Below are 14,548 nucleotides of genomic sequence, written 5' to 3'. Positions count from 1 at the left end.
TATAACCGTAAATCCTGATGGAGGTACACGCGCTATAGGTTGACCAAAAGGATACCTATACTTACGCTGCTACATGGAGATTACATTTATAGACCAAACAAGATGTCTTATGTGGTTGAAACGAAAAAACAGAATGACGGAAATCATGATGTTTTACGTTAAGTCGTTGATAATCAGGCTGTTATCCCTATTAGAATTGATGCACGGTGAAGATTGAGTTTTTTTTGTTTGTGCGGAATCATCCAACGTCATATCTATTTCAGAGATGAGGAATTAAACAACCTCAGTATTGCAGTACAAATTACAGTACAATAGCAAACAATTCTGAAATGGATTTCCGACATTTAAAATTCGAGGGAGAGAAAGAGAGAGAGAGATGAGAGGGGGGAGATGAAGAGATAGTCCGATGGGTAGAATGAAGGAGAGAAGGAGAGAGAGACGATAGGGCAAATGAGAACCAAAAAGACAGGGAGCAGCAGGAAGCGAGGGAGCAGAATTCATGTTGACTTCCATTCAGGAGGAAGATATCTTGTCTTTTTATGCGGCCCATGTCATATTTATTGCATAAAGGTCAGGGTGTTCATTTGTTCAAAGTCAGCGTTTTCCCTCTCCCCTCTCCTCCATGTAATAAATGCAGGGGCTATGTCATTATGGGACCTCTGAGGATTACGGGCTTGGCTGACTGTGATGACTGCATAAAAGCATACAGGACTTTTGTTTCTGCCAGCGCGCACCTTCAAATGAGCTCTTAGTGGGAACAGTAGTGCAGAAGAAATGGCCCTTTACAGCGAGGGAGGGGGTCAACGCAGGCCAGGCAAGGTTAAGGCACGGTGTCCCACCACGGCGGTAAATACCATAAATACTTTTTTAGATTACCGTGGGCAAGGGTACACTACATTTCCAATGGAACAAACCAAAAGGAAACCAAAGGAAATTCATTAGGAAATGCAATAATAATTAAACAAAAGCTGAAGAAAAAAACATCACCAATCATAAGAATCTTTGATCTCTGTTCACGCCTCTATTTTTTTTTATTATGCCTCCATTTGTGATGAGCCCGACTGGTTTAAAAGATGATAGCTAGATGCAAGGACATTTCAGTGATGCACTTTGAGGGCTGTTTGGTTCTGCCTTTGCATATTGACCCCCATTGACCGCATCCATCTATTGACCCGACAGAAAAATCCCAGAGATTAAGTTAGCCTCGGGTATCGATCGGCTGTTTTGCTCGGATCCTTTGGCGTTCAAAACGGGGAGATCGTTTTCTACTACGCGCTATGCTAATCTGCTTGACCCACTAATCATCCAGCCATTTATTTCCCCTTCATTGTTTGGTTCCCTTTTGTTTGCCGCTTATTAATTCATTAGGACAACTTTCTCCTGCGGATTAGCTCAAACGGGGATGGGGGGAGTCCTGTTTCGACCCGATAGCGACCCGAGCTCTCCCAACCCCCCAAAAAAGTATTAAACTGAGCCTTGTATGCTGCGCCCAACATCTCACACGCACACACACACACACACACACACAGACACACACAGACATACACACACAGACACACACACAGACACACACAACACATGCACACACACACAAAAAGACAAACACACATAAAAAAGACACACACACAAACACACACACGGCAATTACAAACCCATAATTAAGAACTCAAACAAACACACCGACGAAGGAAGGAAAGGAAAATCCTCCTAGTAATCACCAGGTTACTTAACGGAGCTAGCATTAGCCACGAGATGCCGTTCCGTGCCAGATAGCCCTGGCCTTTCCCGCCGTCAGAGCCGGATCTATATGCGCTGGATTTGTATGGGGAGGGCCACCCCCACCCCACCGGCGCGAGCGAGCGCAAACCGCGGGTGTCACCGCCTGGCGCGGTAACCCTACAGGGAGAGGCCGTGGCGCTCTGTTGCCACGGTGAGCGGCTGTCAGCGGCGGCGCCTGGCGCTAATCCAGGGATGGATGTACTGAGCTGCTTTTTAAACGGAGGTGAGAGAACAAAAGAGGAAATGGGAAAATGTAAACTTTAAGAGGGCCCCGGCTTAGGAGCAATCGCTCTGCGGCAGCGTCGGCGAGTCAGGTCCCCGCCGACAACCCACCCACCCAAGCCCCCCCCACCCAAGCCCCCCCCCCTCACCCAAGCCCCCCCCCCTCCCACCAACACCCACTCCCCCGAATAAAAATGGATGCAAATCCATTAGCGGCCCTGGTTTCACAGTTATAAAAATACATAAGGGGTTTTAATGGGAAGGACTTGTTAAACGTGTGGAAATCTCGTTTGATAACATTATTCATGGCGTTGGCTTTGCACTGTGTGAATTAATAACACTTCATTTACAGAGGGAAGAAAGCTGGCATGGTATTTCCAGTTAAAGAGATTAATTTTTAAACAGCTAATTGACAGGATGGGGTTAGGCAGGATAAGCAATACTCTATAAGGCGCGTGCTGCAAAGTCAAGGTGACTGGAATAGTGGAAGTGAAAGGCTTTGGGAAAAAAAATCCCCAGAATCGAGCTGAAGAGAGAGAGGCGGTGGAGAGAATTAGTCCTCAACCACTTTTCCCCTTCGTTCTCTCCCTCTCTTTCTCTCCCTCAACATCTCGGTCTCAGTCTCTCTCCCCACACTATTCTCCCCTCTTTATTAGGAATGATTTACTTTCCCAGTAAAAGGATATAAAAGCTCAAGTATAGCAGCGTAATTATTGTAGAGTGAAAATTTAAAGGTTTGACTCCCAATGTCCTCAAGTCCGCCTGCAGACTGCCAAGACGATAAGAGGCGCGCCACTCGCGCTGGCCCCCAATTGGTCCTGTTTTATGGGCCTTGCCAAGAAAGAGCACACAAATAGCACCGGGTACTGCAAGTCTGTAAACATGATGGACTGTGGCAAACGGCTAGCACTGGTGTTTACCTTGGCAGAGGCCGGCCTTGGCATGTTCGCAGCATCACTTAATTACTGTTTACATGTAAATATGAAAATTATACACCAACGGAATGTCTCTGAAAAAAAATACAGAAATACATATTCAGGGTCAAGCCGATTGCCACCGGTAAGATATGTATTGTTTTGAATCGCAAATTTATCCAGCATTGTCTTCATAATTGTTTAATGTTGTTGTCCAAGGGCATTTGGGGGTAAATATGCTTCCCGTAATCTGCATAATAGCAGATGCTCAGATATGTAAAATACCTCCACTGATGTCCGAAGAGAGAAAAAAAGAGGGAATAAAATTAAAGCGGAAATTCAAATTATTTTCAAACTCGTGTCCACCCGTTGATTCTATTTGGAAACAAGCCTTTGTGCTGACGAAACGTCTCCCGGTCCGGTCAATGGAAACCGCCTTTGATCACAGATATGTTTTAGCATTCTGTTTTTTTTCCCCCTGACACCCCCCACAACTGACATGTATAGCAGAGCACTAGTGCCTAGCGAGCATCTCTCGGTAAGGCTGAGGAAAGCACTTGTTCGTTTCCCAACGAAGGGCAACATGAAACAGGCCCCGGCCCCCCCTGATGGACAGACAGATTTCACCTTCGCCAGTGAATGATAATGCATTATTAAATTTGCCTCTCTGCTCACGAGATACACTTAGCTGACCACAGCATATTTATCTCCCCATCCCGGGCCGCGTCTTGGCAAGAGAAAGCATTCTGTCACTTTTGAGGCATTTCAAAGATTAAAAAGAACCTCTCTCTTTTCAACGTCCCTAAAAGCATCCCTCCCCCCACACCGCCACCAGCTCAACCAGCACCAACAGCACCACCTCCCTGTCCCCCCACTCTAACCCCTCCACCCTTTGCTCTTTTTTTTTGCTTGAAATGTGATTAGCAGGAGATGGTGTCACGCGATGGAACATTCATGAGGAGGGGAGAACAAATATCCAAATGAACTCGTGTGTCCTGGAGGAATTGCCCCCTTTCTGCACTATCAGCAATCTTTGTCACACGGGCCGGGGCGAAATTTGATTGATCCTCTATTGAATTATTTTTTTGCACTCTTTCATTTCGACGGGGACGCACTGACAAGTTGTTTGATCATAAAGCATTATTGTCTGCCAAGTCACATTTTTGGCCCTGTGATGGCTAATGATCTTGAATCCCGACTTCGGCAAAAGAAAAAGTCAGGTAGTCAGCAGTGCGTTTGAAGCCCCGCAAAACGCCAAGGACATTGGGAGGAACGAACACAACACCATGCATTAAAGTCAGCAAGATGAGATAGCGGGAAGAAGCTTACGGTGAACATATCAAGCTTTTTTTTAATGATAGCATACACATACAGGGATGCCCATCAACGTCAGTGCATCATCCGACCGAAACTTCGAGAAGAAACCGACGGTGGTACTTCTTCGTCGATGCAAAAGGCCTTTGGAATATGTTTTATTATCGTTACGTGCATATGCAAGCCACAACTAAAAAGGGCAACAAAGGCTGTTTTCTAAAGCTTTTATCTTTCTCCTTACCTCGTCTCTGATCCAGCAGTCCAACAATATGAAAGCAGAACTTCAGAGGGGGAGACGGCACAGAGCCTGGGCAGGACCTCAGAAACGTCAAGGGGCGGAGCTATGCCTCGTCCCCTGTTTTGTTACGGAGATATTCTACGGAAGAAAACCAATTTGCGCAAGAGGCTTTCAGAAATGGCCAGTCTTTCTACAGTGGCCAGTCCACACGGTGTTGATTTGCAACCTTTTCAAACACCTTTTGAGGGTTTACTACTTCTGGCCGGGCATGGGTTTGCCAATTACGCACTCACAGATTCCCGCATGTGTTGGATACAAATGTGAAGCGAAAGAAAGTGAAACCTCCCGTTCATCCAGATTTGAGCTGGTCTGCCATCAGACTTTAGATAGTCATCTTAAGTTTGATTTGTGAACATACTCCTCCCCCTATTCCTCTACTCTACAATGGCTTCCCGACAGCAGCAAGTGGAAGATGTGTATCCCTTATCCAGCTGTGGACCGTGATCCTGTTTCCTCTGCCGCTCAATCATGGAAGCAGCGAGGCAGGACTGCAAACAGGTACACAACGTGTTGGCCCTGAAGGCATTGGCAAGAGAGCCAGGACTGAATCCTTTTCGTTCTCAAAAAGGGAATAAAAAATCGTTGTCTTCTTCACAGCCGTGTAGTAAATGAATGAATGGAGAGCCCAGAGGAGAGGACTTTTGAGTCCTCAACCATGAGGTGACATATTAACCACAATCACCAACCATTGGTGCAAATGGAAGGTTGGGACATTATTAACACATGTCCAAAGGTGTATATATATATATCGTTTAAACCCGGGTATTTGGCAACGTTGCTTTAACAGTGGGTCACACTCCTTTTTCGGCATATGCTTTGCAGCCTCAAGTTTACAAACTGTGTTAGCTCCTGACTTCCCAGTCATACATTTCTCTTTCCCAAGGGAGGAAGGAATGCTGGCATGTGTGACTGAAGAAAACAAGTGCTGAAATTCGCTGTAGGCCTTAAGTATTTTTCATAAAATCTGCCACATGGTGTTTAACTGATACACTTACTACGCACACATGAACGTTCGACGTTCATGCATATGGCTTGCGTTTGAAACACCTTTTCCCTGAGGAAATAAAATAATGTCAAGTGTTTGATGTCCAAAGTGAGTTTACAGCCAAAGGCTTCCGTGCCACTTTTTTTTCCAAACGTCTCCTTGTTTGCCAGCTACCTGCTGTTTCATAAGACAGAGGCTTGTCTAAAGCTTTGGCACACACTTTCTGTTTGAAGCAATTCAATTAGTCACATGTGAGATGACAGTTAGCTTTTTTACCACTCTTTTTTCCCCCTCAAACATCATCCGATCTTTCTTCTATTTTCGCGCAAAATTTGGACAAATATTAATCAAGTTCAAGGAATAATCCCCCTCACCCCCCAGCTTATCAAAAAAAACTAAAAAACAACCACCATCTGGTTACTCTGCACCGGTGACACAACTTCTGAAACGTTTTTTATTTATTTCTTATTTTCTTCCCAACAACAAACAGCCGTCTTTGTCCTTCATCAACAGAGATGAGCAGGAGAAAGACGCAGGCCGCTGATTGGACGGAATTCGATGCCGTGTGCGACGTTACGGTCTCCGAGGTGTTTGCGTTGTTTAACTAGCATCCATAGGAGCTGGGGGACAGGGGGGGCAATCGGAGTGTGCGGTGTGTGTGTGCGTGTGTGTGTATGTGGTTAGGAGTGTGGAGGGGGGGGGGGGGTTAGGCACACAGCAAACCCCCCATTATGCCTGGCTGTGGGCCCCCCTCTCAGAGTGTATTGCATGGGATTAATCTAGCGCTCTACCCAGGATCATAAAGATCAAACAAGTGGAGGGATATCATTAAACCACTGGAATGTTATCTCATTTGTCTAAACAAACTGATGCGTTGAGCGAGCCTAATTAAAATGCTCGCCATAAACAAACCGTCGGAACGCCGCCGCGTTCCACACGCCTTCACACAATGGGAACGCCATTTACTTTATTAATCTAATGCACCATGTATCATATCATTACTGTTCAATAGATACAGATATATTATTATATAATTATATATATATATGTCATTAATTTTATTTCCTTCACTTAAGAGCTTTTATTGGAATTACTTTGGTTATTAGTTGTATCTAATGTATTGGTTACCTCTGGATCCGACTTGCTACAATCTCTCTTATGTCGCTGCATAAACCTGTGCATGTTATTCAAATTGCCTCATTTATTATGATAGCTTCCTCATGTAAATTGTGCTGACTGCTCGCCCTTGCACAGTCCTCATTAGACTAATGAAAACCTTCAAACGAAAAAACTAAACAACCTGCCAAATAAAGGTCCGGGGTTATTATGAAAATTACAACTGTGGGAGCTGGAAGAAGCTCTCTTCATTAATTCATGCTCAGCAAATTGGTAACTAATTTAGTTGCACTCCTCTGCATTAATGGGTTATTTTATAAAAATGTTTTCCACAGCCCGAGACCCCGGGAGCACATGCTGAAGAGCCTGGAATCCTAATCAAGCCCTGTGACATATCAGGAATGGACAATTTTCACCATAACGCAGCGTGTGTTTGTTGCCTGAATGTGTGCGCTTCAAATGACTCCAATTGCACCAATTTCCTCTGACATATTTTTGCGACGGCTCGAATTAATGCTAATGCGGTGGCCAGACTATACGTTTAGCTTGGATGTTTACCAGATATTAGCCAATAAAGACGCATACTGCGGGTTTCTGATGTGTTTGTCAAAGGATAATCCATCCTTTCACTGCTTGGCTTCGTTTATCTTTTCCTATCTATGTGTATGCATGCTCTGTTAATGCACTCACCGCTCCTATATAGATGCACTCACTAGCTAACACCCACACACACACACACACACACACACACACATACACAGTCATATGCAAGCACCACCACACAGACACACACACAGACACACAATCGCGTGCACACCGATAGACACACAGACACTCACACATATACACGCACACAGACACGCACGCCAGACACACAAACACGCATGCACGCACACACACACACCCCTACACACGCATACACACACACACACACACACACACACACACACACACACAGACACACACACACACACACACACACACACACACACACACACACACACAGACACACACACACACACACACACACACCTACACTGGCTGTGACCCATATACTTGGTTCATGATCCTGCTAATTATTACTATTCACTGCTTCACACCCAGTAAGTGGAGGTCTAACACTGCTCTTCACACAGCCTTAACCAATGGGGAACACATCCCCGTCATTCCCACTGTGGTTTTAATATCATTACCAACCTCATCCCACCCTTTGTGCACCCGCGCCCACCCCATGCCCTAGTACTAAGCCAACAGAGAATACAAAAATCTATTATTTGCTTAATTTCATAATTAATCCACAGCATTTGACTTGTGTTCTTTGCCTCTTTTTTGATATGCCTCAAACGATATTGGAAGGAAATTCCATTACTGCGTGTCCCAAATGTAGTTTGTAGATTACAATTACTCTTTTTTTTAGGGGGTAAAGTAAAAAAGTACAATGTGTAGTCTGGTATAGAATGGGCCTTATTCACCTAGTGGCCATCTTGGCTCTTAATGAGAAATTCCCCATTCAGTACCCCCACCCAGCTAGCCTTAAGAACCAACACGGAACCAAGATGGCCAAGGTGACAAAGGCACATACCGGCTTCTTGGCTGAGCTTGTAATAGTGTCAAGGTCTCATGTCAAGCTCATACTAAGTCTGCTCAGAGATGGACCAAGACGGAGACAGTTTGAGTTTAATATTCAAATTGAAATGACCCAACTAATAAGTCATGGGAAATAAACACTTGTGTTGTTAAATGCCTGAAATGGAGGTGTATTTACCTTAGTTATCGCAATGTAAATATTGTTATAGGTGACTGTTCAATTTTCTTTCAATGGATGACCAATTTCAATGCATCCTCCGCGCACCATTGAGCAAAATGACTTACCCCTAACTGCTCCTTTAGTGGTGTCTGTCTTCAAGGCGCTTTGGACTAAAGCGTCTGCGAAATTACCTCCCAGACATCTTAACTTTTCGTCAAACTTGGGAGGCGGACTGACCTTTTTCATGGTGCATCCTCTTTGCTTCGTGACTCATGTCGTGGGCCAGGTCCCCCTCTTTGGGCCCGGGGGGCATGTTGGGGGAGAGGCCTAGCAGGGCGTGGTTCATGGACAGGCCGTTGTGGTGTGCCGCTGTGGGGGAGGGGGGGGGGGGGAGAGAGAGACGGGGGAGAGAGGAGTTGTGATGACTACCTCTATCTCTTTTCGCCTTAAAGGGAAATGTCGCAGTTTGCCTAATTGGGTTATTTATACGTGAGTGTACTGCTTCGTTATCATAAAATCAACTATGAGAAAAATGCAGAAAATCTCGACCAATGACGTGCCTGGTCATATTAGGACCAATGAGGAACCCGAATTCCAGACCAACGGTGTCCACCGTCTGAAGCATCCATGCGTGCATCATGCAGTGCTACCTAGCATTAGCAAATAGCCTAGCGTGCCACCTCCCCTTTAATGCCCTGCTGACAGTGAGATGCCCCCGGCGCGCGGCGGCTACGTACGTATCCTGTCTGAGGAGCTCTCGGTGCGGGCCGGGGAGCTGGAGACGCTGCTGCTCCGGTGGGAAGACGGGTGGCTGCCGGGCCTCCTGTGGTCCTCCAGAGAGGGCGCCGGGGACGGACTGTCCGGCACACGATCCTGGAACCCCAACATCCGCAAAGTAGAACCCATCCACATAAGCATCGCGTAGGCTGGGTAACAGTCGGCGGTAGGGCTGAACGTCTATCGTTTTCGACCGAAAATCGCGATCTCAAGCATCACGATTTTGGGATCGTCAAAGCTGCGGTTTTTTTTTTTCTTTTTTTTTTTACAAAAGTGCAATTATTTTGATGCTGATGAGCCATTGAAGCAAGTTTACTTAAGAAAGAGGGCTCCCTTTTTATTTGACTTTTTTGGTTGTTGTTTCTTAGGTACTTGAATAAACAGTCTTGCATTTTAAATCTGTTGCCAGCAGTTTTCATTATTGCATTACCTTAATGGAATTCATTGGTTATATTAATTTATACTGAAACTTGATTTAAAGAAAATAAATCGTGGTTGAAATCGAAACCGCAATCTCTACCAGAAAAATCGCAATTTCAATTTTTTCTTAAAATCGTTCAGCCCTAGTCGGCGGTCTCAATAACAACTGATATATATTTTTCACTGTTCGTCATTTGCTTTAGGTGTGTGGATGAACATAGGGTGTACATAGGATGTGATTCCTTCACTGGTATCTTTATGACATTATGGAGTCAATTTGGAGTCTTAACGACTTGCTAGCCATAGCACGATTTCTGAACGGTATAGACAGTGTTATTAAATGACGAATCAACCAAACATCTAAAATCATACAAACTGCTAGTGTTTAGAAACACAATATAATCAGACATTTGCAATATCTTTCATACATTATCGCTATAAATGAGTCTAGCTCTCCCCTATTGGCAAGACGTCACCCCGGAGCTGTGTTTATCCTTATTGGGCTCTACCTTTATCACAGAGGTGACCATTCTGGAGGGCAGGCTCTGGCCCTGGGCTGCGGCCGCCATGTTGGCAATGGTGCTGAGATGGTTCATCTGGCTCATCGCCATGGTGACGGAGGCGGGCGGCAGGCTGACGGGGATCAACGGATGGGGCATCATCATGAAGGGGAGCTCCAGGCCTGAGACAGAGATGGACAACCGGGGGATGGGGTTACTCACATGCGAGGTGCAACGCTAAGGCAACTGGGGAGGGAATATACACAGTCCACTCCTTGCCTGTTAATGTACTACTGCATTCATTACTACAATGTTGGGGGTCTTTAATATATCAACTTCCAAAAATAACAGATTATTATCATCATCATGCGTTTAACCCTAACCCTTTACTTTATTTCAGAATAATTGAAAACAAATGGCTTCTCATTATATTGCCCAATGTTAACATGACATTATAAATATTTCACAACATACGTTAATAATACATATTTAATTGCGATAATAATAAAGGGTATTGATGTTATAACTATATAAACAGCCATTTAAAGACCAAAGTTTACACAGCTTTAAAGATGCATCAATTATTCTACCAGGAATAAAAAAAAAAAGGCACATTATGGAAATTGACCCAATATTTACATATAAGAAATGTCTATGCAAAATTAAGAAGTCAACCTAGAAGTCATTACCCAAATGACTAGTTATATGTACTAATGACAAACAAGTACTGTCACACCACAGTGTGGCAGTGCACATTGAGTCTAATTACGGTGGTCTGTGTTCTGGACTTAGGGGGGGCCCGGGGGGGGGGGAGGGGGGCAGAGAGCGCAAATATGAAATACGTTAAATCACTTTCAACTAAATAATAGCATTGGCATTTATTCCTCTTTTATATGCACACAAATTATTCCATTCCAACATCAGAGATATCTTACAAATGTTTTAAATTATTCAATTGCGGCATGGCAAAAGACGCCTAATTGGCTAAATCCGAAGACATTAGTGTTTGCGGAAGAAATACAGAGGGAAAAAAACAGGAAAAGTCCCATAAAGATGCCAACGGGGGTTTCTAGTTAGCCAAACTGTAGCACTGTAGCATGCCTCCGAGTGGCTTAATGAAAGCAAGCCAACTTTCAAAGGACACAAGCATGCGTGGAAGGTCAAAACTAGGGTTGCTAGCAACCACACCACCCCCTCTCTCCCCCCCCCCCCAACTGTACCACCATGCTTCCTACTCTCCCAGCTCTTCTCAATGGGGGACTTTGAACTTGCAGGATCAAAAGTGACTGGGAATAGTATTCGGTGTCTCTCCTCCATCACCACTTGTTCTTCCCCTCGCTATTTGCTTTAAAAGAGAACTCTCGCACCGACACGTTGGATCTGAATGAGCGGTGCCGTGATTTTATTTCCCTTTCTTTTCCTTCTCTTGTACAGTCCTCTCGCCTCCCTTTTTCTTGGCAGGCCGGTTCAAGGTAATACAAAAAAAATAAGAACGAGAGGAAGAAAGGGAGAACCGAGTAGAGAAGGACGGGGGGAACGGGAATCCAGCACTACAAAAAGTGGATCCATAAAACAACAGCACTCCTCGCTTCCCTTAACAAAACATCAGTCGCCCCAAAGGGCAGAGCGGCCCGCACGGTGCTGCCTCCTGAGAGGGAAGGACGGCGGGTTTGGGTTTGAAAAAAAGGACATGAGAGAAGCACGCTGCTCTCTCTCTCACTCTCTCTCTCTCTCTCTCTCTATCTCTCTCTCTCTCTCTCTCTTCTCTCTCTCTCTCTCTCTCTCTCTCTCTCTCTGTCTCTCTTCGTCGTTCCTTTACCTCGGCCCCAGAAAAAAGGAGCCATTGATTTCCATAAGAAAGATGGCACGCACCCTTTCACAGTGGCCAAGTATTTCGAAAAACAATCTGAACGACACAGAGAGACAGAAGGGGAGTGAGAGCGAGCGAGATTAAAGGGAGGCGTAAGGCGGGCTTCACCTTGCCATGGTCGCCGTTCCCCGGGCTCGCGGTCTGAATCAATTACCGCTCACTTGGGCTGAGCTCAATTAAAAAAGGAGAGAAAGACGGAAAGAAAGTGGAAAAAAAACACCATGGAGATCCCGATCGTGGGGAGTGCTTACGCGCTGCGGAGGACTATGGCGTACATATCTACCTTTCAAAGCCACTCAGGTCCTTGGATAAGGATAGTGATCCCTCTTCTTTAAAGGGCGGAGGTACCCACTTACTCAGCCTCAGCGGCGGCGGCGGCGGGAGGGGGGGGGGGGGGGGGGCGCACGCGAGCGCACAGCCAAGAGTACGGCTCACACGTACAGCCAATGTCAAATAATCCAATACAACTACTACGTTGTCATTCTAATTCATCTGCACCCTCCATCGCCCGGTCACACACTCGCTGCGCTGGAAGTGTATCTAGGCACCGCGCCTCCGTGATAGACACAATCTCCACCTGAAGGAAACGTCTGTCTTTGTCAGGGGACACTGTTTTGCCCTCTTGTTCACTTTAAGAGGTATTAGTCTCACTTTCGGCGTTTGGCCAGCCTCCCCTCGCTTTTCAAGTCGCTCTATGCCAAAGCAATGTTTCTGTCATAAAAGGCCCATTCAGTCCCACTGTAAAGGAATGTGTCACAGGCCAACAAGAGTACGGCAAATCCCTTTTATTAAGCGCTGAAAGACGGCAGGTGGAGGGAGATTGGATGCTTTCAGGGCGTCTGGCCTTGCTGCAAATTGGTAGACTGTTTTACATTTTATTTTGTGCTGTTTTTTGTGTCTTCTTCCATTCCATGCAGTTATCCTTGTAGGAGGGGAAGGCACAAGCAATTAAGGGACAAAGCTGTAATCTAACATGGGCTAGCGATACACCGCGTGTCAAACAATCTCACATTCGGTGACATTTAATCCCCATTTGTTTAGCAGTGTTTTGCACTTTAGAATTTGCAACACATTTTCTTGTAATATAACAACAAAGAAACATCCTTCAAAACTTCAAAGGGCCTTTTGTCATCCTGATGTAATGTAGTTAATCCAAGAGGCAAATAACAAAAAAGAAAAAAGAAAATGTTATAGAAAAAAAAAACGTTCTGTGTTTACTTCCCCTACAAAAGTTCAGCTATGATGAGAACAGAATTCCCAAGAGCCAATACCCCCTTGAAGGGCATAAACATATTGCATTCAATGTAATTTACCTGAAGAAAAAGCCTCAGGGACCTAGAAAGGTGAACTCCTATTTACCATCATTAAAACTACAAATCACTTAATACCAATATAAACAGCTCAGCTATTATGTTCCGCAGTGCTCCGGAGTTCATGCATGGATAAGCAAAGATCTGAATCATGGACGACTATTGAATTAAAACAGCCCTCGGTAACAGCGTGATTAAAAAGCTCTTACAACAGACACATCAGGGAAACCACACACACAAGCCCCTCGTTTGGATATTTCACCACCAAAAAAAAAAAACGAAAACGAATGGGGGTTGAATGATGAATCTTTTAAAATGATTAAAAGCATTAATTCATTTTAACGGCGACATAACGCTCTGGAACTCCTTGTGATGTGATGTTGATGTGATCTTACAGTAGTGCTTTAGTGCGTGCAGGAATAAACTAAGAGATTGTCATTGAGTGTGGAGCTGCCGCGACAGCAGCAGCAGCCAGAGACGTTCTCTCTTCTTAAATCCGTGGTGGACAGATTTCCCCTGACAAAAATTAAACTAGCTTCTACTTGGCACTTTATTATCTCTTCAGCTGAATGATTTATTGTTTGTGCAGCCAAAGAACCAAATAGAGAAGAGCAGGGGGAGAGAAAGTGGGGGAGGGGGGGGGGTGGAGATTACATTTCTAGCCAAAGCTCAGACCTGATCTCGTTTTTTACCCTCTCTGTCCAGGAGGAAAAAAGCAAAGAAAAGGAGAAAAAAAAAGAAACCTCCTGACAAACAATAACGTCGGCTGTAATTGATCGGAGGTCGTCGCCTTCGCCTGCAGTAAAAAGCGCACTATTTAAGCGACAATCGGCCGCGCGCTCTTCAGACGCCGGCTAATGAAGCTGTCTGTCTGGGCTATTTACCTTCTCTTAAATGGAAAAGCGTAGGGCGGGGAAAGGAGAGGAGATGTACTGTAAGGAACGGAGGGAGAGAGGACATCCCTCCACCCTCCCCCCTCTCTCCCCCCTGTCCCCCACCTCCCTGTCCCTGTGAAATAGGACCTGCACATGCCTGAGGAATGTATAATTGGTTGGCACAGCCGAAAGCCTGGGATCCGGTGCTAATTAAATGACTTGTTTAAAGCCTATCTGTCTTTGTTTGGGAGGCTCTGAGCTCACGAACAACGCGACGGTTTGAAATACTGTTGTCACACAAACACTGCTAGTTATCCCTCACATTGGACTGAGCAAGACAAAGCGCTGATTTGCGTCGGGCGTTAAGCCTTTCGTTTGTTTTTTCCTTGGTATTCGTGGCGTGGACGTCGTTTTTTTCTTT

The 14,548-nt window shown here is 45.2% G+C and overlaps 1 protein-coding gene across 3 annotated transcripts in view; it reads right to left on the bottom strand.

Annotated features, from left to right (window-relative positions):
• dachd (dachshund d) overlaps nt 1-10,375 on the bottom strand; it is a 29,757-nt gene extending 19,382 nt beyond the window's left edge. The window contains exons 1-3 of one of the 3 annotated variants that reach the window (XR_003974126.1): nt 10,082-10,375; nt 9,113-9,257; nt 8,613-8,744 (exon numbers count right to left, since the gene is read on the bottom strand). The gene's annotated coding sequence lies outside the window, so the exon portion shown is untranslated. Of the gene's footprint in view, nt 1-4,470; nt 5,122-8,612; nt 8,745-9,112; nt 9,264-10,081 lie in introns of those variants that run through there. The other 2 variants (XR_003974125.1, XM_030342867.1) reach the window with 2 other exon arrangements.
• Between the last annotated feature and the right edge of the window lie 4,173 nt (nt 10,376-14,548).

The sequence above is a fragment of the Gadus morhua genome, chromosome 20 (genome assembly GCF_902167405.1).
Source record: "Gadus morhua chromosome 20, gadMor3.0, whole genome shotgun sequence".
Lineage (NCBI taxonomy): Eukaryota > Metazoa > Chordata > Actinopteri > Gadiformes > Gadidae > Gadus > Gadus morhua.
Note: the sequence above shows the minus strand (reverse complement) of the source record. Positions and strands in the feature narration are given on the sequence as shown.